General features: G+C 39.9%; 1 pseudogene; it reads right to left on the bottom strand.

The window, feature by feature from the left end:
- Positions 1-24256: 24256 nt before the first annotated feature.
- LOC149171024 (receptor-like protein 4 pseudogene) lies at positions 24257-24625 on the bottom strand (annotated as a pseudogene).
- Between the last annotated feature and the right edge of the window lie 809 nt (positions 24626-25434).

Here is a 25434-nt window from a genome sequence, read left to right as displayed (position 1 = left end):
ACCCTTTAGTAGCATCCTTCTGGTTTTAGGGTTCAAGCCTAATATTTCTCTCCCACTGGCCTTTCTTTACAAATTGAATGCCTTTATCTATCGTAGTCCTCTTTACACAGGTTCCAACTCATGACATTTATCTCCAATCATGAATTTCTTGGTGGTCTATCTTTGCCAACAGTTCAACTGAATGGAAAAAAGGAGAATTTTTTCTTTATTTTGTTTCTGCCCCTTCTTGGGCATACTTTATTCCTAGTATTTTCTTGGCAATTAGGAGTCTAATCTCACATGATAACTTTTAACTTATTTTCAAGAATAATAACAAACAAAATAGTTTCTCTTTTTATCAATTCAAAATAAATATTTACATTGTCACATCATGTCACTTGTCCCATTTTGACTTTTTAGCCATAAGTTCAATATAAAAGTCATAAAAATAAATTTATCAAGGGGTATTACACATTCAAATCGAAAACGTCATTTAAATACTCTGCTAAGCTATTAACTGAACATTGAGCCAATCTCCAACGATTCAACTCACATTTCTAGACTTTGTATGCAGAACTAAACCAAACCTTTTTATCCTTCACTACAAGTTTGAACTCCATGACATGACAACACCTTTGTCACTTTTCTCTTGTCTTTATTCATTTAACATAAAAAATTTATTTCCTCCAATGCACCCCAATTACACTTCTTATGGCAACTATTTCAACAATTTTTTTTATCACGACCCTTTTTGTTTCCCAAGGGCGATTCCTCCTTTGTAAGGAGGCAACGTTAGCTTGTCAAAGATAGGCATGTAAAATTGTAACTGATATCCCTCACTTTAGCTTAATCTCCAAGACAATTGCCTCCTTCCAATATGACCACATTTCCGTTGCAATTCATTTGTTGGCTTTGTTCCTCATTGTCAACATTTTTTTTTTCCAATGCAGGGTCTCAATGCAACTGCACTCAGCACCAGAACCTATCTTACCTCAACTGGAAATCAACCCTCATAAGGCAAAGAAACTTAATTGGCTTCAAAGCCACTCTATACACATCCTTTTACAATTTTTGGTTCACTTCATTCAAATTGTCCTTAATCCTTACATAGGATTACTCCTTCACATGATAGATTTATAAATTAATCGATAAGTTTCTGGATTCATATAGATGATGAAACTCTGCTAATTCTAGCTTTCAAAAAGACTAGCATTATTCTTAATCACATAGATACATAAATAATTCATAAACTGTACATACATCTAGAAAAAACATGTGTGTTTCTCTATGGCCTGATTTCCCATTCATTTGACCATTAGCTTTTCCCTTAGGCTTACAATGACAAATAACATATAGAATAAAGCGATATATATATATATATATATATATATATATATATATATATATATATATATATATATATATATATATATATATATATAGATATAGATATAGATATAGATATATATAGATATATATTCTAAGATTACTCCATGATTTATTCCCTAAATCTCTCATGATTCATTCTCTAAATCTCTTGTGCCTCAAAAGGTAGTTTTTCTCGCTGAAAATCTAATCTATTCAATCTTATCTCTATCCATAGTTCTTTTAGAACTAGAATTCATACTTTCTATAATAAATAAACTAAAATGTTTACAATAAGGAATTTGAATTTCTTCTTCATGTCAAACCTCTCTTTGGAGCTTTGTCTCCATAAAGCTTTGATAGTTTTGAAAATGACTTGGAAGTTGAGATGCTCCTGCATCAAATAACCTCATGCCCTCTTTCACTTTGATAGTGAGCTCATTTTTAACCCAAATCGGCTTATGACAGTGATTATGACACTGTCTCTTTCTTAATAATAAGTTAGTGAACTTATATCAATTGTAGGTTTTGAGAATATCTTGGAATTCGATGGTCAGGAGAGAGGTAAATTGTTTTCCTCCTCTCTTGACCATCATATTTCAAGATATTTCAAGTATGCAATTAACATAATGATGCCCATAATAAGCAACATCTCGCGTGACAACTTGCGGTTTCAATACAATAGGTTTATTTTTAAATTAATAAACACACAACTGATCATTCTACTTTTCTTGATATTGGGCGCATTTGTGAGGGAGTAAGCCAAGCCCAACTCTCATAACAAATTAAAATTGTATAAGCACACTTACATTAATAAAAAAATGTTACAATATAAATCCATGAGTTCTTTCTCAACATAGAGAATCTATCTTGATCGCACAATCAATTTGGTTGAGCAAATCTCTCCACCACACACCAATGTAGGAACCAATTAGTTTGAGAATATCTAAGAACATACTTCTTTTACATAAAAAGCATCACACCTTGGTTGAGCAAATCTCTCCACTAGACACCAATGTAGGAACCAATTAGTTTGAGAATATCAAAAAACATAATCATTTACTTAAAAAGTGTCACACCTAAGACATGTACGAATTTTATTGAAATATTTTACTTAATATGCATATTGAATCTACATTTGAAACCTACTAAGTAAGAATTAGTTGAATTTTTTTAATTTCAGTTTTTTTTTCTCTCTTAAGCATGGATATATTTTATTTATTCTCACCATTAATATATCTTTTAAACTTTTTCCCTATCTATATTTGTATGAAGTTAACATGGATATTCATGTAATTTATTCAAGAGATCCATTCATGTGAATATTTTTTTGGTTATATATATATATATATATTGATTGAGGATAAGATAAAATTTTAGAGTGGGTTGTGACATCAATATTATTTTAAATATCACATGTAAAGGAACTACACATCTCCCTCGTAATAAACAGTAAACAACATTATGGATGATTTTTTTTTACTATCAATTATTTTATCTTTGATCTGTAAACTATAGTGGATATTGCACTAGAGAGTTCACCACAACAATATAGCTCATAAAACTATATTTAAAATATGAAATTCTACACTTACAATTTTATTTATTTTTAGATTTATGGATTTATGGATTTATAGATTACTCTCAATAGTGTAGGCAAGTGAATTAAAATTATGCAGAAAATAGAGAACAATGAAATAAAATCTCTCACACATTTGACACAAAATATGATCTGTGAAACCCTTTTGGGAGAAAAACCCAATTGGAAGGTGAGGTTGCTCTCGAAAGAGTAACCATTTTCCTCTTAGTTGTCTGATTATAACACATCCCAATAACCTACTCGTGGTTAGGTTTGACTACCTCAACTCTTAACCATAGTTACAATATATACTCTTTTAAGACTTATTCATCATAATCATGTGGCTAGCACATTTTTCATGAATAATGGAGGTTGATGTGACATCCTTTCAAATTATGGTAGTGAAAATAGGAAGATCAACTTCTAAGTGGCATAACTTTCACATACAGACTTCGATTGACTTGATTCTTGAACCATTGAAAAGGTCTCTATGCGTAGAGTAAAACTTCATTTGATTCCTCAAAATGCTCCTGGAATGTTTCAAAACCCGATGTTCCAAATTGGGTCCCGTCCGTAAAAATGGTTCTATGAGTTAGTTTCTCCACATTTTTCCACTCTGAAAGCATCAAGATAAATGCCAAACAATAAAATGATCCGATCAAGATCAATCTTGTATATATAAAGTTGAAGTAAAATTATGTTATTTATAACAGACGTTGAAATTTTTTTGTTATTAGTGTTTTTATTTTTTTAATACACATATTATTTTCTTTCTTTTAATATAATATTTATGAAACAATATCTCTACACAACAATGATCAATGTTACCTAATTTACAATATCCCTTTCTACAATTATTAGAAAGCCTCTTTCCGCTCATAAATGACCTTGAAACTGTTGAGATTAATGAAGAAATGTCTTAATGGAGTGACGGTTCAAACCGTCTTGTACTCTCCCCCTTGATCCGAGAAAAGAATCCTTATGCTTTTACCTATCTGCTTTTCAACCATACTTCTAAACTCCTTGAAGTATTCAAAAGTGTGCTCGCAGTATGTTAAAAGGTAAGAATCTTTCTAATGGGTTTTGGAATGAAGCAATTAATATTGCAGTATATCTAAAGAATAGGAGTCCAACAAGAAGTTTAGATTTCAAAACTCCTTTTGAAGTTTTATTTGGCTATAAGCCTGCAATTAAGCATTTTAGTGTTTTTGGCTCTAAAGCCTTTGCTCATGTCCCAAAGGAAGATAGAAAGAAACTGGATTCAAAGGCCATCAAATTTATTTTTGTTAAGTATTATACAGAATTTAAGGCTTACAAAATATTTAATCCCTCTACTCATAAAGTTTTTGCGAGCAGAGATATAGTGTTTCATGAGTAAGTTAATGATGGAAGCCATGAGAGTGCTAATGAAGAATGACACGTGCCCTTGTTGATGGAAGAAGGAAGTGATGAATCAGGTGACATCCATGAGCAACAGCAACAACAATAATAGGAAGGGGAAGAAGACGATGTAGTTTTCAAGCCAAGTCCACAAAAAGATGATCAAACAAGGTTTGAAGCTACCCCACCACTCAGGAGATCAGGTAGGAATATTTAGTTGCCAACAAGATATAGGGAAAATTCTTTTATAACTAGTATGATGAATGTTGTTGAACCCTGTAGTTATAAAGAAGCCAGTCAATATAGTGAATGGAGGGTTGCTATGGAAGAGGAATATGAATCAATCCTCAAAAAAAAACTTGGGATTTAGTTAAACGAACTGAAGGCAAACAACCCATACGATGCAAATGACTATATAATCCTAAATTTAAAGCAGATGGGAGAATAGATAAATATAAAGCTAGACTGGTTGCAAAGGGGTATTCATAGCAAGAAGGCATAGATTATGATGAAACATTTGCCCCTGTAGCTAAATTAAACACAATCATAATACTAATTGCTTTAGCTAACAAACACCATTGGATGATTCACCAACTAGATGTTAAATCTGCTTTTTTAAATGGGGACATAAAAGAAGAAGTCTACTTAGTGCAACTTGAGGGGTTTGTCAAACAGGGTGAAGAACATTTAGTTTGCAGGTTGAAGAAAGCGTTGTATGGACTAAAATAGGCACCCATGTCATGGTATGACAAAATTGATTCATTTTTCCTGTAGCATGGTTATAAAAGGAGCAAAAATGACCCTAATCTTTATACCGTGTTTGATAAAGAGGGAAGGATAGTTTTGATTTCTTTATATGTAGATGATCTAATCATTACAGGGGATGCTGATAATCTCATTAAAGAAATCAAGGAGCAAATGTCACAAGCCTTTGAGATGAAAGACCTTGGAGAGCTACATTATTGTTTGGGTTTGGAAGTCTGGAGGGAGTCTAGACAAACATTTCTGTCACAAAGTAAGTATGTTAGGAGCTTGCTGGAAAAGTTCAGAATGGATCAATGTAAAGCTGCAGCAGTACCTTTACAGCAGAATGTAAAACTTCAGAATGATGATGGATATAAGGAGGCAGATGCGACTTTGTATAGAATGTTGGTTGCGATTCTAATCTACTTGACTACAACTAGGCTAGATTTTGCTTATGCAATTAGTGCATTGAGCCAATTTATGTCAAAGCCCCTTGAGAGCCATTGGGTTGCAGCAAAAGGTATTTTAAGGTATCTCAAGGGAACCTTAGATTTTGGTATTGTTTATACTGATTCTTGTGATGTTAGATTGGCAGGTTTTTCAGACTCCGATTAGGCTGGAAATGTAGATGACAGACGATCCATAACAGGCTATGCATTCAACATTGGATCTGGGGTCATTACATGGAGCAGCCAAAAATAAGAACATAGTATCCTTGTCTTTTGCGGAAGTTGAATATCAAGCTATGTGTGCAGCAACATGTGAAGCAATTTGGTCGAGGAGACTTCTCCTTGATGCTGGAGAAAAACAGAAGGTTGAAACAGTGATCAAATGTGACAACCAAAGCTCCATCAAAATTGAAAATAATCTAGTATTCCACAAGAACACAAAGCATATTGATACACAATTTCAATTTGTCAGGGAAAAAGTTTAGTCAAAAGAAATCCATATTGAGTATTGTAATAGTTGTGACAATGCTGATGATATTTTTACCAAAACTCTTGGTAGAATCAAGTTTGAATTGTTTATGGAAGTGTTAGGCATATGTGTGAATCCATTTATCCATTAAGGGGGAGTGTTGAGATTAATGAAGAAATGTCTTAATGGAGTGACGGTCAAACCGAACCTTAGATTAGGAGTTTGTTTTTGTTTTCTAGGGTGTTGTTTCAACTTCCTTATATATGTGTAAATTGTATAAATTTCTCATGTAATGAATGTAAGGCAGAGCATGTTCTGCAGAGGCAGTCTCCAAGTGGTGTTCCACACTTGTGAGCTGCTCAGGTTTATTCAATAAATTTTATTATGATAACCTTTGCCTTTGACTAGGCCGAAATTAGACGTCGCGGCGCAAACAGGTGACAGCCAAAGGCTGCTTTCCAATGGAAAAGGAATTTCCTCATTGTCAGAAGGTACACGGAAGGTCAATGACAAGTATGTGGTGAAAATTAGTTCATCGAACCCTGACGAGAACTTATCAAAATCCTTGGTCACGGTTGCGAAGAAGGATCAATATTGGCCACTTGTGAAAATTTGAAGCTTCCGCCTAAAGATTCGCGTCAATGGAAGGCAAAGTCTACGATCGTGTCTCATGTTCTTAAGCATATATTGCAGTGTAGAGATCTTTAGACCAACAACTCTAGAATCCACTCCCTTAAGGCCTTGCCATCTATTTTCAACAACAACACTGATAATTCTCGATCAGCCACGTCACATAAGAAAGCGAAATCAGAGCCATAATTGACGACATCCAATAGTGTTCCAAATCAACAACTTGAATTCTCGTGCATTCTCTTGAAGATTGAGTGCATGAAGCTCTTGCTGCACAAAGATTGAAGCTCTTGCTGCTTGAGACAAAAGGATATTTTTTTTAAAGTTTTAAATTAAAAGTTTTTTTTATTTAATTCTTTAATTAAAAAAAGGGGGCGAATTTTTTTAAAGAGAGATCTGGGCTTATTGGATTTGGCATTTGCAGTTTTTTTAAAGATCTCGGGTTGTTTTTTTTCTTCTTAAGTTGCTGAGGTTGAATTTTTTATTCATTCAAGATGAATAATTAGCTAGCAAAAGCATACCTCAATGAAAATAACATGCTGGATGGATCCAATTATTTTCGTTGGAAATTTATGCTACAGACCCTGCTTGAGGGACACAATGCATGGGCAATTGTGAATAATGATGAGGTGAAGCCAAACCTGACTGCATGAGGAACAACAACAACAATCCACGACTGGAACAAGCGGGAGACAAAGGTGAGAATGCTCCTGAAATTGTCAGTCAAAGATTGTGTTATTCCCCATATCCGTGATTGCAAGACTTCACCAAAAATCTGGAAGACGCTCAAGGATCTTTATGAGGTCAAGAAAACCAATCGATTATTGTTCTTAAAGAGCAAGATTCTCTCCATCAAGATGGAGGAGAATGAGACAATTACAGCATTTATTTCGTGGATCAAAGATCTCAAGAACAAGTTGGGTGACATTGGTGAAGTTGTGTCAAATACAGATTTGGTCTGATTACCATGAATGGTATCACTGACGAGTATGAAATGTTTATCACTGGCTTGAATCTAAGAGAAAAATCCCCCATGTTTGAAGAATTGACTGGGATCCTCATGCAAGAGGAGGGAAGGCGGCTGACTCATAAACCTCAGAGTTCAGATCTGGCCTTAATGGCGAAGAAGAAGCCCTTCAGAGAAAATCCAAATGCAACACAGAAGAGCAATGCAGCCCCACAGAGAAAGATGCCCCCATGTCAAGGTATGTCTTTCAATAGAAATGACTCTACAACCAAAAGCTTTTACTGTGGTAGAACCGACCATATATCTAGATATTGCATGAAGAAGAAGTTTGATGAAGGCCGGAAGAGACATAAACAATATGTTGGTCATTTTGTTGATGAGGAACAGAGTTGGAACCTCATGCTATTCATATTTGACTCTGCGCTTTTGAATAAGGATGATGAAGTAGATACCTGGTTTGTGGACTTAGGTGCATCCATCCACATGACAGGGAACAGACAGTGGTTTGAAGACTTCAAGGAGACCAATAATGGAGCAAACATCTATCTTGGCGATGATAGAGGGTACCGAATCAAATCTTATGGTAAAATTCCTGTTGTTTTGCCTCATGGAAATATTATACATATTCACGATGTGATGTATGTACCCGAGATAAAAAATAATCTGATCTCTGTCTCTACGATAACTTATCAGAATCTCAAGGTAAAGTTTTATAAATCATATTGTGTTATTAAAGACCTATTGGATTGTATGAATCCTATTGCATCAGGTATTCATGTGTGAGGATTGTACAAGCTAAATGTCAAAAGAGCAACACATCAGGCATTGACATCATCTGCCATGACTGCAGTGGACTTATGGCATCAGAGGTTCGACCATATTAACTTCAATGATCTGCTACTATTACAGAAAAGAGGTATGGTCGAAGGTCTTCCTGTTTTAAAACCTGTCCATATTGATTGTGATGCATGTGCACTTGCAAAGATGCGCAGAGATGAATTTCCTGTGAATACTAATACGAGGAGGAGAGATATACTCGAGCTGTTACACACAGATTTATGCGGGCCTATGCAGACAAGGTCATTAGGTGGTGCATACTAATTTTTATTGTTTATTGATGACTGTACTAGATTTACTTGGGTGTATTTCCTCAAGAAGAAGAGCCATACTTTTGAATACTTCAAGGAGTTCAAAAGTATGGTTGAAAAGCAGACAGGTAAAAGCATCAGGATTCTCTGCTCGGATCAAGGGGGAGAATACAAGAAAGCTTGTGTACTCAAATACTTCAAAGATCATGGGCTATAACAAAGTTTACAGTACCCCACACTCCTCGACAAAACGGGGTTGCAGAGAGGAAGAACAAAACCCTTGTGGAGTGTGCTCGCAGTATGTGAAAGGTAAGAATCTTTCTAATGGGTTTTGGGTTGAAGCAATTAATACTGCAGTATATATAAAGAATAGGAGTCTAACAAGAAGTTTAGGTTTCAAAACTCCTTTTGAATCTTTATTTGGCTATACGCCTGCAATTAAGCATTTGAGAGTTTTTGGCTCTAAAGCCTTTGCTCATGTCCCAAAGGAAGATAGAAAGAAACTGGATTCAAAGGCCATCAAATGTATTTTTGTTGGGTATTGTATAGAATTTAAGGCTTACAAACTATTTAATCGCTCTACTCATAAAGTTTTTTCAAGTAGAGATGTAGTGTTTCATGAGCAAGTTAATGATGGATGCCATGAGAGTGCTAATGAAGAATGGCACATGCTCTTGTTGATGGAAGAAGGAAGTGATGAATCAGATGACAGTAATGAGCAAAAGTAGCAGGAAGGGAAAGAAGATGATGTAGTTGTCAAGCCAAGTCCACAAAAGGATGACTAGACAAGGTTTGAAGCTACCCCACCACTCATGAGATCAGGTAGGAATATTCAGTTGCCAGCAAGATACATGGAAAATGCTTTTATAACTAGTATGATGAATGTTGTTGAACCCTCTAGTTATAAAGAAACCAGTCAATATAGTGAATGGAGAGTTGCTATGGAAGAGGATTATGAATCAATCCTCAAAAAAAAAACTTGGGATTTAGTTAAACTACCTGAAGGCAAACAACCCATAGGATGCAAATAGTTGTATAAGCCTAAATTTAAAGCAGATGGGAGCATAGATAAATATAAAGCTAGACTGGTTGCAAAGGGGTATTCGTAGCAAGAAGACATAGATTATGATGAAACATTTGCCCCTATAGCTAAATTAAACACAATCATAATGATAATTGCTTTAGCTACCAAACACCATTAGATGATTCACCAGCTAGATGTTAAATTTGCTTTTTTAAATGGGGACTTGAAAGAAGAAGTCTACTTAGTGCAACCTGAGGGGTTTGTCAAACAGGGTGAAGAACATTTAGTTTGCAGGTTGAAGAAATCATTGTATGGACTAAAACAGGCACCCAGGTCATGGTATGACAAAATTGATTCATTTTTCCTACAGCATGGTTATAAAAGGAGAAAAAATGACCCTAATCTTTATATTGTTTTTGATAAAGAGGGAAGGATTGTTTTGATTTCTTTGTATGTAGATGATCTAATCATTGCAAGGAATGTTGATAATCTCATTAAAGAAATCAAGGAGTAGATGTCACAAGTCTTTGAGATGAAAGACCTTGGAGAGCTACATTACTATTTGGGTTTGGAAGTCTAGAGGGATTCTGGACAAACTTTTCTGTCAGAGAGTAAGTATGTTAGGAGCTTACTGGAAAAATTTAGAATGGATCAGTGCAAAGCTGCAACATTACCTTTACATCAGAATGTAAAACTTCATAATGATGATGGATCTAAGGAGGCAGATGCGACTTTGTATAGACAACTGGTTGGGAGTCTAATCTACTTGACTACAACTAGGCCAAATTTGGATTATGCAGTCAGTGCATTGAGCCAATTTATGTCAAAGCCCCTTGAGAGCCATTGGGTTGCAACAAAAGGTGTTTTAAGGTATCTCCAGGGAACCTTAGATTTTGGTATTGTTTATACTGATTTGTGTGATGTTAAATTGACAAGTTTTTCAGACTCCGATTGGGCTGGAAATGTAGATGACAGATGATCCATAACAAGCTATGTATTCAGCATTGGATCCGGGGTCAATACATGGAGCAACAAAAAGCAGAACACAATATCCTTGTCTTCTGCGGAAGCTGAATATCAAGTTATGTGTGCAACAACATGTGAAGCAATTTGGTTTAGGAGACTTCTCCTTGATGTTGGAGGAGAACAAAAGGTTGCAACAATGATCAAATGCGACAACGAGAGCTCCATCAAATTTGCAAATAATCCAGTATTCCATAAGAACACAAAGAGAACAGAAATCGATACACAGTTTCATCTTGTCAGGGAAAAAGTTTAGTCAAAAGAAATTCGTATTGAATATTGTAATAGTTGTGACAATGTTGCTGATATTTTTACCAAACCTCTGGGTAGAATCAAGTTTGAATTGTTTAGGGAAGTGTTAGGCATCTATGTGAATCCATTTCTCCATTAAGGGGGAGTGTTGAGATTAATGAAGAAACCTCTAGGTAGAATCAAGTTCGAATTATTTAGGGAAGTGTTAGGCATCTGTGTGAATCCATTTCTCCATTAAGGGGGGAGTGTTGAGATTAATGAAGGAACCTCTGGGTAGAATCAAGTTTGAATTGTTGAGGGAAGTGTTAGGAATTTGTGTGAATCCATTTCTCCATTAAGGGGGAGTGTTGAGATTAATGAAGAAATGTCTTAATGGAGTGATGGTTCAAACCGAACTTTAGATTAGGAGTTTGTCACTGTTTTCTAGGGTGTTGTTTCAACTTCCCTATATCTGTGTAAATTATATATATCTCTCATGCAATGAATGTAAGGCAGAGTGTGTTCTGCAAAGGCAGTCTCCAGATAGTGTTCCACACCTGCGAGCTGCTTAGGTTTATTCAATAAATTTGATTATGATATTTCTGACAGAAACTTAATTTTCAATTGAATAATCCTTTTTATTTTCTTTTTTGGGAAAAAATATCATAATAATAAAATAAGTAGAGAAGATATTATCTATTAGATTATTTGAGTAACCCTATTTCTACAACTTACCTGTGGAAAAGAAAATTATTAACCGAAAACTCACCTCACACATAGTGAAAAAATGATCAGGCTGGTAGAGATTCAATTAAAAATGTTTGCGTTTTAATTTTTAGTTTACCAGTGGAAAAGAGAATTATTATCCGAAAACTCACCTCACAAATCGTGAAAAAGGGATCAGGCCAGTAGAGATTCCAATTAAAAATGTTTGCGTTTTAAATTTTAGTTTCTAATTAATTTTATTTGAAATTAGATAATAAAAAAATATCAAAATCTTGAGTTTTGTATTTCTTTTTTACTAAAAATAAATTTGAATTTTATGTTTCAAGTTTTAGTTAATTTTATTTGAAAAAAAAAAAAAAACACACTTCCATATTAACATAAAAATAATTCCAAACTTAAAATAAATACGGAAAATACTAACCGATAGCAGCGAATCTTTGTAATCGACAAACATCATACATTGGAACCGCACACTTTCCAAAAAGTGGGCGGATTTAAATAGCTCAGGAAGTCAATTTTTTCATTAATCGGGAACTTCAATCAATTTTTTTTTATAACAGTATGATTGATTTAAATCGGGATAAAGGTGTTTTGCTTTTGTTTATTTGGGGGTTTGGTCTCGAATTTCAATCGTTTTTTAAAACATTTTAGATTGATGTAAAATAGAAATAATTTTAAACTGTTTTATGATGGGTAACACCATAAAAATCTAAATTAATTTAAATTTTATGTAGATTTATATGGTGTAGTTTTGTTTTCTGGATTTATGGCATCTATGATTTTGTTGTATCGACGTTTCCAACTAATCTTTGTGATTCATCTGATCTTTCTATCCTGGTGATGAATCACAGAAGTTGGTTTGAAATGTTGATACAACAAAATCATGGATGCGATAAATCCAGAAGACAAAACCACACAAAAAAATCATGGATGCGATAAATCCAGAAGACAAAACCACACAAAATGAAGATCGCAGAAGCCTCAAATCTATACGGAATAGATTTATATTATTTTAAAATAAAAATAAAATTGGATTAACATTATGTATTATGTGAAAATATAATATTTTAAAAATAAAATACTTATGTTCAAATTTAACTAGTTTGAATATGAACATAATTAATGAACATACACATATAATTAATAAACATAAAATTTTAACTAATCAAGACTTCTCAGGAGGTTACTTATCCTGGATCGCCTCTGGCTCAAGCCCGCTTAACTGTGAAGTTTTTCTCCACAATCAAGCTCACTTCGCTTGCTACTTTATTTGCAAAACCTAAAGCAAGTGTTGTGCCTCATGAATCATTCAATTAGAGCTCCCTTCACTCTTTTGAATTAAGTATTGGGGTTTTAGTAGTGCATTATACTATATATCATTTTGGGATTCAAATGCATTAAGTAAGTCATCCATCTATGACCATTTCCATGAGAAGTAGTTGTAACTGACTAATTTCTTATGATTTTTGAATAGTCCACTTAGTACTCATTACATATGGTGAAGAAATGGGTATATAATACTTCAATTTAAAATGGGCAGAAATAAAAAAATAACCAAAATTGACAAACATATACATGTACTAAACTTTGGTATATCTATATTTTAGTCAAATTACTTTATATTTGTGGTGTGAATGATTGATATTATGGTAAAGACCAAATTACTTTATATTTGTGCTGTTGGAGAGGTAAATCCCCTCTACGGATAGAGGCGATCCCTACTAGCCCAGAATGGGTCTAGCAACAATCAGTCAATGCTACTATGCAAGTTCCTAATTGAAAATGAAAGATAGGCAATGAACACCTACTAGGATTCCAACGCTATTGTTTGATGAAGAGATGTTGTTCTCGCTCCTTCGCTTTGGCCGGTCACGATCTTCCACGATCCCCGTAGATGGATACCTGCACACGCGAAGAGAAACACAAACACAAGCGTGAAATCTAATAAATGCAATTATACATCAGTCAGAAAGGACGTAATTCACATTAACCATTACAAAGACAAATGAGAATGGAACCATAACAGTAGTCATCTATTATTAATCAACAACAGAGAAAGGCACAACCAAAGTTCTGACGTTGAGTCCTTCTCAAGAGGGTCCAGCCAGCAAGTCTCTTAAGCATTCACCCTTGGAGGTAGATCTACCAAGACAAAACCTCTCTCTCACACAAGAAATACTCACAACCTTCCTTAAGCTCTCTTGCAAATCCACACTTGTCACACCAACTACCTACTAGCAGCAACACTCTAAGCACTATGAATTCCACACTATCCAAAAACTAGCTGCTCATGGCCATGGTAGAGGCTTAAATAGGAGAAGGAGTCTCCATGAATGGTGGGAGGATGAGCTTATCTCCAAGGAAGGTGGCTCAAATGACGAACAGACATGCCATAGAAGGTAGGGCGACATTCACAAGGCCAACAACCAGGTCTGGAGTCATCTGGAAGGCTGGCTGTTAGAACAAACTCGCCCAAATTGGATCAGCGCGGGTGTATAACCGCACTGGAGCGTTGACATCGCATCTGAATAACGGAGAAGGTTGTGTCAGCGCGACTCAATACAAACATAGGATGCGCTGGCTCATGAAATTCGACCAGCGTGGAAAACCCGTGTGCTTCCGCGCTGGCAGCGCATTCGTTGCACTATGAGGCGCCAGTCAGCGCGGTTATTTTAATAACAGTCGCGATGATGGAATAAACTTTGGCAAAGTGGGTCATTTGGCCAGTTTAGAGAGCATAAGCATGATTAATTTGGTTTCATGACACAGTAGGGAGACTGACAGAGAGACAGTGAAAAATTACTGTGTAACAGATGCCCCCTAAAGCATGAAGCCCGAGAGAGTGGGAGGGGTGAAATGCTTTACAAAACTCGTTGAACTGGAACACCACCAGGAAGAATCTGCATGTACGTACAACTGATATCTCTATTACACGTAGTCTAGGCATGGGCGCAACCATCCAAAAGACATACGAAAAAGGTCTGTGGTATGGACGCAGCCACCCAGCTGAAGAGACCATGATGATAAGAAGGTATGGTCGCAACCATCCCAAAAGACTCAGGTATGGGCGCAGCCATCCATCAATGAGTCATGTAATAACAATCCACAAAATCGCAGCCTGGTTTGCAACAGACAAAAACTAGGGTCTTGCGATCCATCCCAACCCGAACAAAGTACAAGTCCAAGCATGTGAATACATGAGCTGAAGTCGAACATGCATGAACATCGTTTGATTACCAGCCAATAATGAAAACTGTTAACAGACGCGAGAGGTACCACCAATAATGACAATGGTCCTCAAGGTACTTATAGGTACAATCCGCGGCGTGCGAATCAATGAGCTGGTGTCGAACACCCGCAGAATCATTCGATCGGAGGCCAATGATGAAAACCTCGCGTCGAACACGAAGAACCTGCCATTGAGGCACACAGGCTCTAAGGCACCTGAAGGGAGTCTCTAGGTCATTTTCCTGGATAATGAGCTGAAGTCGATAGGAAGTAACCTTGATCGAAGGTGGGCCATAATGTTTCCCACATCATCGACACGAGACAAAGAAGGATAAAAGATTTTGTGTGAGACATCAGAGGGAGGTGGTAAGTTTGCAGAGGTCAACTTCTCTTGAACATATCGACGGCACGACAGCAGATTTGGCAGTATCTGACATCAAATGAGCAGATGTCATGGTGACAAGGCAATGAGCAGATGAGAGGTCAAATAGGATAACCCAAACCCACGGAGGCTAGTGTAAAACAAGATGAGAAATCCCCACCCAGACACGAATGCAGACGAGTGCCATGTTCAAGAGCGACATACTGCCGACACGACCATTATTACAGTTCCATTTTCCCCACCATTTCTGGCAGGTACCCCGATTATTTTTGGGTGACAAGCTTGACGGGGATAGCATATGCTTGGGAAGCGTCATTTCGACGGTGTCTGATGTCATTAAGTTTTAACGAGTCTGACAAAGGAAGAACTCGGCGTCTTTTCCTGTTTAGAGAGTCTGAAAAGACAGCGGAAAAGAAAACTCCAGGGGGGTCCTTTTTCGTAAAGTTGTGTCTCTCGAGCCCGAAAAAGTATAAAACAATGCTCGAAAGAACCGCCCGACCAGTATGGTTGAGGATTACTTTTCGTGAATAGTGACTTCGACCCAAAAAAGTAAAAAAGCGGTCAGAAGTACGTCGTTTTGGAGCCAATAACGAGTGCGAAACGACAAACACCCGGCAATCTTTTTAAGTTAAATGGTCGAAAAAAGAGCTTTAAAAGCAACCGCCTCTCGTTCCTTTTAACGAGCCGAAAGGAAGCTTGGCCATCTTTTCTTGCTTTACGTCGAAAAAGAGCTTAAAGACGACGTTTTTGGGATCAAGTGTGTATAGGGTCGTTGTGACCCCGCCGGTTACTAGAATCTGCACAAGAACACCGCATGCATAAACCTATTCGACATGTTAAAAAACATAGTAAAACATGCATAAAAGCATAATATAGCGACATTAGCACTAAATTCATGGTAAAAACATGACAAAAACCCACATTCATAAAAAACCATAGTCAATTATAATTTTTTTACTATAAATAGGGGGTAAAAGACATTTTTTACCATTGTTACCATTTTGAGTTGTGGAGAACGTTGTGGAGCTGCGAGGTTGACGGAGCGAATTCCATCCCGTGCGGACACCATCCATCCTGCAACTTGTTCCAGGTAGGTTCTCCTTCTCCTGCGCTTCATTTTGAGTCCCTTTTGCAGCATTTCCACGGTGGGAATTGGCCATTTGGGCAAATTTTTGGAGCTTCAATGCGCTCTCGGTCAGCGCGGATTTCCTCATCGGGTCCGCGCTAATCGATTAAATTTTACACACACCACCTCCAGATCAGCGCAGAAAACACGTGTGCTTTCACGCTGACCCAAGAAAAAAAACAAAGGGGCGCCATGATCAGCACGACTGTTTTAAAAACAGCCGCGTTGACTTATATTTTTATCATTTGGACGTATAAACTTCAACGGTCAGGGCTCTAATATTTTTTGTGGTCATGCAGGACACAATGGCATTTTTTTGGCAAGAGAGAGCTCATGATAACGAAGATATAACGGCTTATGCCGATGCTGGGTGCCACAATGCAATGCGAGCATGCGGGTTGCTCAAATTTTTCCTCACTCCACGTCTGCGAGCGCAGCCCGATCTTCTAGAGTTCCTGATCAGAGCCTGGAACCCAGTTGATGGAAAATTCACAATCCGAGGCCGTGATATTGAGTTTGATCACACGGACATTTATTTTTTGACCGGGTTATCCCGCCGAGGCGAGATGCCCATTCTGGAGGGGCAACGACCCAGCGGTGAAACCCTCAATATGCTGATGGCCTGGGTGTGCCCACAGGCACGCAAAACACGGAGTGGGAAGGTAGGTATTCCCACGGTGGAGGACATCGTCCTTCGATCCATACTTCCTGGTGACCCAGGCAGCGGGTTGTTTGGCCAATCACGAGGCCTCAAAGACCCATCTACTATTAGCTCTAGAGTGTTTATAGCCCACCATATTCAACTGGGCAGTAGCAGTAATGATCAGCATGAAGAGACAACTGAGAAACTGTCGACGCGGAGAGTCGAAGCAGTTCGGTTATGGGTCGCTCTTACTTCCGCTCATGCTGGAGCGGGTGCCGGCCTTACAGCTACAGGATATGGTCGTGGATCCACCCAGAGGTCCCCGGGAGACGAGGGCCAGTCGATGGGGCCATGTCATGCCGCGCGGAGGTGGCGGCCGCCCAGTGGCATGGGGTGTTTATTTTCGAGAGTGGCTGGATCGACAGGTTATTTTTGTAGAGGACTGGCCATATGCTGGCATAGACTTCCGCGGTGATCCAGACATGCCACTGCCAGCGGGAGAGCATTGGGACGATGGAGGTATGACACTTGATCTCTTTTTAATTTTTTATCTTTTTAATGTTTTTTAATTTTTTCATGTACATGTCTTGATGAATGCTATGGTGTGCAGATGTGGGACCCACGAGACCCCTTGGTCTAGCCCTAGAGGCACGGAGAGAGGGACAGGGCGCTGGAGCCGTGGCCTTGGCTCCTCCAGGAGTCAATACACCGGAGATTGTGATTCAGAACCTTGAGGGTTTACTGGCGGGAGTTCCAGATTACCAGGGGATAGAGGAGGTCCCCATAGCATCTCAGATTCACACAGTGGGGGTAGAACCCAGGATGCACCGCCTTTTGAGGCCGGTGGCATGGGCAGTTGTATGCTACAGAGAGCACCACAGTAGACATCTAGGTCTCACTGATGTTTTTTGAGAGACACGCGTCTCAGATGTACTGAGGACATCGGCCTTATCTTAGACATATACACTTATTTTTGAGTGCCTTAGTGCGCCACACGATATATATATATATATATATACCGATTTTGGATGGATCTTTTACATATGATGATGTTTTTATATGCTATGCAAATGTTTAACACAAATTTGATTTAATGTATCAGTTGCACAACATACGATCCACATATTTTAATTTTTAATGCAAGCTTAAAAGCACACATGACAACACACATGCAAACTATGCTTGGAAAAGAATTTATTTACATATGCTTATTCTATGGTCTTATTATGCTTTCTATGTCTTCTTGTATGATGTTTATCTATTACGCAAATGTCTGTCTAATACATGGTTTGCCAATGCATCAGTTAACGTATTTAATCGTCTCGGAATGTGTTGATATGTGATGTAATCAAAATTCCTTTCTAACAATCTTACACGTAAATACAACCTTAGAATGCGCTGGTCTCTGACGGAATATCGCCCATTGAGTTGATGGACGACAAGTTGAGAGTCCAGGTTCACCTCCAATGTGCGAATGCCGAGATTAACTGCTTCGGCTAGTAATTCAATTACAGCACTGTATTCGGCAACATTGTTAGTGGTACGACCCAAGCACACACCTTGAAGGTCTATCAACTCTCCGTGAGGATCATAGATCGCCCACGCCGCAGAAGACAAATTGCAAGTGCTACGGCAGGCGCCATCAGCGAAACCAACATAAGGTGCACTGGACATCTGCACAAGGAGCAGAAAACACAATAAGAGGCAAACACGCCTTCACACCAAAGTAAAACGTGAAATCATGCACACATAACACACTTGCTAAAAACACACGTATGTACAAACTAGGTGCACGAAATCATGCATAGTATTTTTTCAAATAAAGCCTGTTGTGGGGCTTGTCGAGAGGATTTCCTTCGTAGTCGATCAGCTCATATGCCCCCTTTTGCAGAACTCTCTTCACGATATAGGGGCCTAGCCACATGGATTCGAGTTTACCTGCCCCTAGCTTATCCTTAACTTGATCATAGAGCAGTACTAGATCTCCCTCAACAAAGGAACGAGGTTGAATGGTATTGTCGAAGTGAGCCTTAACTCTCTTCTTCTGTGCTTCGATAGCTAGAGAAGCTAAGCGACGGGTCTCGTCTAGCCGTTCTAAATAAAGAAGTCGTTCCTCCACCGGAGTGGTGTTGGGAAGCAACTCGACAGCTAACTTTAACGAAGGAATCTCACACTCAATAGGAAGGGTGGCCTCCAGTCCATAAACGAGTTGAAAAGGGGTGAAACCGGTGGCGTCCTTCACAGAGGTCCGGTAAGCCCACAAGGTGGGGAACAGCATCAGATGCCAATTAGACTTGTGTGTACCAACGGTACGTTGGAGCATTGTGATCAAAACTTTGTTCACAGCTTCAACTTGGCCATTGGATTGAGGGTAGTACGGCGTCGAACTATCTTGACGCAAGCCTAGTTGGGTTGTTAGTTCCGTCATCATGTGATTACAGAAATGTTTTCCGTGATCCATGACGATAGCCTGAGGGACTCCAAACCGAGTAATGACATGATTAAACAAAAACTGCGCCGCTGTGTAACCATCTTCGTTCAATGTAGGCATCGCTTCGGCCCATTTGGTGAAATAATCCACGGCAACGATGATATACCCATGCCCCTCGGCCGAACGAGGGTTACGGGACGTATAATCGATGCCCCATTTGGCAAATGGACCTACGGTAACAACAGGGTGCAGCGGTGTAGGAGGTGCACGCATTTTCCGGTGGTAGATTTGGCATTCATGGCATGCACGGACGGCAAGGATGCAGTCCTTGAAGATAGAAGACGAGAAATAACCAGCACGGAGAATTTTCTGGGCGGTGGCATATCCGGACATGTGGCCGCCACAAGCACCGGAGTGACAGTCATTCAATACCCGCTCAGCCTCCTCGAGGGTCAAGCAGCGGCGGAGAACAGAATTAGCGTCGAAGCGGTACAGGGTATCGCCAATAATGTGATAGGGTTGAGAGTGATGACGAATCCTCCGTCGAGCGTCTTTCGATACATTGGGACGGAAGGAAGACGTCTGCAAATACACAATGATGTCCCCATACCAAGGGTCGAGGGTACTGATTAGAAACAACGTTTCATCTGGGATATGCTCTTCCGAACGAGATGGTGCAGAAGGAGATGGCAAAGAACAGAGCAGTTTTGCAAAGACCAGAGACTTCTTAGACTTGGCAGCAGTGAATTCCAAGTCAAACTCTTGTAGGATTACGATCCATTTCGAGTACTTGCCCCCCAGCAGCTGACGCGACAAGATGTACGTCATGGTGTTGCAGTCAGAAATCACGGTCGTGGTGCGCAATAGGATATAGTGCCGGAAACGTTGGACGGCGCAGACAGCTGCCAATGCCAACTTCTCGACATAGGCATAGTGAGTTTCCGTATCCAAGAGGTTGTGACTAAGGTAATAGATAACGTGCTCATTGCCGTCATCATCATCCTGCACCAGAACCATGCCGATGGTGGTGTCAGTGGCAGCTAGATAGAGAGTATAATCACGGTGGTAGTTCGGAGGTCTTAAGAGTGGAGCCGAGACAAGGAGGTCCTTGAGTCGCAAGAAAGACTCCTGAGCGATGGCATCCCAACGAAAGGGTGTGTCTCGCTTTAATAACCATGTGAAACCCTTAGCCACCTCGGCATAATTCGGAATGAATCGTCTAAGAAAATTCGTTTTGCCCTGCAAGCTCTGCAATTGCTGTAAAGAGGCAGGGGGAGGAAGATTCAGGATGGCCTCAACTTTGAGGGGATCCAGACGGATGCCTTCTCAGGAGACGATGAACCCGAGCAGTCGGCCTGATTCTACGCAGAAGACACACTTATGAGGATTGAGCCTAATGCGGTAGTGTCGACAGCGGAGAAAAATTTCGCGAAGATGAGAGGGATGGTCGTGACGCTTGGCTGAATGAGCTGGGAGGTCATCCAGATATGGCTGTACAATGTGACGAATGTCATGAAAGGCATAAGACATTGCACGTTGAAACGTAGCGCCAGCATTCTTTAGACCGAAAGGGAGCTTCTTATAGGCGAAAGTGCCCCAAGGACAGATAAAAGTCGTCTTATGTTGATCTGTTGGTGCAATGTTGATCTGGTTATAGCCAGAGAAGCCGTCCATAAACGAGTAAATTTCGCTTCCTACACACTCATCAATAAGTTGATCGATGAAGGGTGTAGGGAAGTTATCCTTCGGACAGGCACGATTGATATCACGGTAATCAACACAGACTCGGATAGTACCCTGCTTTTTATTCACAGGGACTATATTAGAAACCCAATCAGTGAGTGGAATGGGGTAAATAAAACCGGCCTTGAGAAGCTTTTCGACCTCTGCTTTGATAGCTGCGGCCTTTCGGGGGTGCACAGGGCGTAAGCGCTGGCGAACAGGCTTAGCACCTGGATACATAGGTATTTCGTGCACCACTATACTAGGGTCGATGCCGGGCATTTCCTCATAGGACCATGCGAAGACATCACGAAATTCGCGAAATAGAGCAGTGTAGAGTTGAACTTCCTCTGGAGTGCAAGTGACTCCGATATGAATGTGCTCGACAATCCCTGGTTTGACAGAGATGTCGATAGGTTGGGTTTGCGTGATGTTTCCCATATTGCCCTCAGAAGACACTTGATAAAGCTGAATAGGTTTTTGGAGGGGCGGGGATGGGACACATGAAGCAAACCGCTCGAGACATGCGATCATTTCCGGATGGGGAGGGAGAAACGAAGAGCGGTGGTGGTGATCTGACCAAGGGAGCTCTTCGAGAGACATTGTCTCTACGATGGCCTCATCGAAAGGAAATATTTCCTTCAATGGATCGGAAGTAGCCTCATCTCCTAGCCAAAGGAAATGAACATATGAATCGGGAACACTGCTCGGGAGAGCAGGTTCAGCAGGGGGAGCCGATGCAGCGACGATTTTGATGTAGTTGAGTTCGGCAGGACTCAACGGCATCATATCACCCCAAGAGTCTTCCTGATTAGCGGGAGGAAGAACCCACGGATCATAGCGTACATAGATCATGTTAATAGGGGCGAGATTCGGAGGTGGGAGGGGAAAGACTCCCATTAAAGTGGGATCTTTGAAAAGTACGGCACCCACACTCTCGAGTGACTTAGAGGTATGCTCCACGAATGGCACATTACCTTCAGAAGAAGAGGCGAAGAAGGAGAGCTGGTCCACCGTGACAATCTTCCCCTGGTGAGGGAAACGAATGACACGGAACAGGGAGGAAGCCACACCTTGCATGGCGTATGTCCAGCTCCGTCTAAGGAGGAGGTTGTAGGTAAGATTGGCGTCAACAACTTCGACCTCCACTTCTATGGTCTTCCCTTCCAAAGAGATGGGCAAGCGTTGGAGGATACCGTAAGGGCGAGACTCTCTGCCATCGAAGGCTTCTAACGTCGTAGGAGTCTGACTCAAAGTAGGAGAACCAATAGCCTTCCAACAAGCAACAGACATGATGCAAGTTGAGGCACCTTCATCAATGACCGTACGATGAATCGTTTTGCCATTGATGATGACCTGTATAAGGAAAGCGACTTGGCGAGGCAGTCTCTGTGTAAAACCCTCGAGATCAAAAGAAATCAAATCTGAATCAGCCGGGTCGATGCCACCAATAGCTGATCCCCAGTGGAGTCACCAAATTGTTGGAGAGGTAAATCCCCTCTACAGATAGAGGCGATCCCTACTAGCCCAGAATGGGTCTAGCAACAATCAGTCAATGCTACTATGCAAGTTCCTAATTGCAAATGAAAGATAGGCAATGAACACCTACTTGGATTCCAACGCTATTGTTTGATGAAGAGATGTCGTTCTCGCTCCTTCGCTTTGGCCGGTCACGATCTTCCACGATCCCCATAGAGGGATACCTGCACACGCGAAGAGAAACACAAACTCAAGCGTGAAATCTAATAAATGCAATTATACATCAGTCAGAAAGGACGTAATTCACATTAACCATTACAAAGACAAATGAGAATGGAACCATAACAGTAGTCATCTATTATTAATCAACAACAGAGAAAGGTACAACCAAAGTTCTGACGTTGAGTCCTTCTCAAGAGGGTTCAGCCAGCAAGTCTCTTAAGCATTCACCCTTGGAGGTAGATCTCCCAAGACAAAAACTCTCTCTCACACAAGCAATACTCACAACTTTCCTTAAGCTCTTTTGCAAATCCACACTTGTCACACCAACTACCTACTAGCAGCAGCACTCTAAGCACTATGAATTCCACACTATCCAAAAACTAGCTGCTCATGGCCATGGTAGAGGCTTAAATAGGAGAAGGAGTCTCCATGAATGGTGGGAGGATGAGCTTATCTCCAAAGAAGGTGGCTCAAATGACGAACATACATGCTATAGAAGGTAGGGCGACATTCACAAGGCCAACAACCAGGTCTGGAGTCATCTGGAAGGCTGGCTGTTAGAACAAACTCGCCCAAACTGGATCAGCGCAGGTGTATAACCGCACTGGAGCGCTGACATCGCATCTGAATAACGGAGAAGGTTGTGTCAGCGCGACTCAATACAAACATAGGATGCGCTGGCTCATGAAATTTGACCAGCGCGGAAAACCCGTGTGCTTCCGCGCTGGCAGCGCATTCGTTGCACTATGAGGCGCCAGTCAGCGCGGTTATTTTAATAACAGTCGCGATGATGGAATAAACTTTGGCAAAGTGGGTCATTTGGCCAGTTTAGAGAGCATGAGCATGATTAATTTGGTTTCATGACACAGTAGGGAGACTGACAGAGAGACAGTGACAAATTACTGTGTAACATGTGCTATGAATGATTGATATTATGGTAAATAGGTATTCATAAGGTTGTTTATTTTAAATTTTGGTTTTCATTTAATTTTATTTAAAATTTAAAATTGATATTATTTTTTAAATATTATTATATATTTTAGTTTTTAGTCCCTGCCTGGAACTATTAGCGATCGATCGATCACTGACCGAGTAGTTTGACCGTTATATTTTTGGTATATTGGCATTTTAATCTAAGTTTATGCAAAGTTTTGGTGCGGAAAATAATTGGGGTCTTATTATCGGCTTCGAGTTGTTCAATGCAAAGGACGGTTGATATGCTGCGCAAGTTGGTTTGTCGTAGGACTCGCCGTACATGCTCTAGTCTGCTCCAAGTCCACCCGCTTAGCAGTCCTGAATATGGCAGTATCCCCCCACTCAGCCCCAAAATCATAAGCTTGTGGATGAAGCTGAAGAATCTCGATGCTCATTACCGAAGGATCACTGTGGCGGGTGCTGTGAAAGCAACAGTGGCAGCAGTGTCCAAGACAAAAACTGAAGCTTCGACATATGCCTGGTCGTCGTTCATGCTCCAGCCCGGCTTTAAAGAATAAACCTGTGTTCCTTCAATGGAGACGTCAAAGAGTGGCTTGCGGTCGGCCAAAACGTCCTCGTTGAGGCCAAAGAACATTCTAATGGAATAATGGCCGTTCGGTGGACGAGTGACGTTGTAGCAGTTCTCGGGAGCGTCCGAGAGCTTAAAGAAACAGAGTTTCTTGAGCTGAGGAGCGATGTAGCTCGTGGTGGTGGCGTTTGCGGACGAGCCGCCTGTGTAACCGTAGTCTTTTACCCAGAGCATATTCGTCTGGGGGGTATGTGTTTTCTCCCATGAACCGCAGCTGATCAGGATGGCCAACGGCTCTGCAAAACCAAAAATGTTGTTATACTCTTCTTTTGACTACTTTGAGAAGTAGAATTTAATCAAAATATGATTTGAATTGTCGAATCTTGAAGCTATCGGCTTCTGAAGTTGAAATTTGAAAACCTTCAAAATATTCTGGAATTTTAACTTAACTGAGATCATGTGGCTTTGAGCTTACCTGCATTCTGTGAAAATGCTGTGTAAATGCTCGTCCACACACAAATACACGCCACTGCAGGTCAATCTAAAGCCAACCTTGACAGTTTCTTTCGCCATTTTTCAGTAACGGAACTCGATCGCAAAGCCTCTTACGCATGATTAGGATATGGTTCCTTAACAGAGAGCCTAAACTTCATCAGAAATGGAGACATAACGTCAATGAAAACTGCAAAACTCCAAGACGATATCCATGATCTCCACAGGCTGGAATCATGAGGCGTCTTCAGGGGCTCCACAGTAGTCCAAGAACCACAAGATATTGTAATGATGGCGTTTTCCTGCCTTTTTACAGTCATACAACGGTAATGTTTGTTGGTTCCCGTGGATCTGTGTTCCCACGCCGATCACGCATTCGAATCTCATCGCTCGATGTAGTCAACGCCCAAACATTTATGAGAGTTGAAGTGATCGATCTTTAAATGCGAACAATTCGGACGAGAAAATTATTTAGTAGTCCAAAAAGCCCAAAGAAATCTTCAACTCGATAAATTAAGAGCGAAATCATGGCGGGATGTAAGGGAATTAGA

The sequence above is a fragment of the Pinus tabuliformis genome, chromosome 4_2, assembly GCF_031772625.1.
Source record: "Pinus tabuliformis cultivar Carrire ecotype Pingquan chromosome 4_2, CPIR1, whole genome shotgun sequence".
Classification (NCBI taxonomy): Eukaryota; Viridiplantae; Streptophyta; class Pinopsida; order Pinales; family Pinaceae; genus Pinus; species Pinus tabuliformis.
Note: the sequence above shows the minus strand (reverse complement) of the source record. Positions and strands in the feature narration are given on the sequence as shown.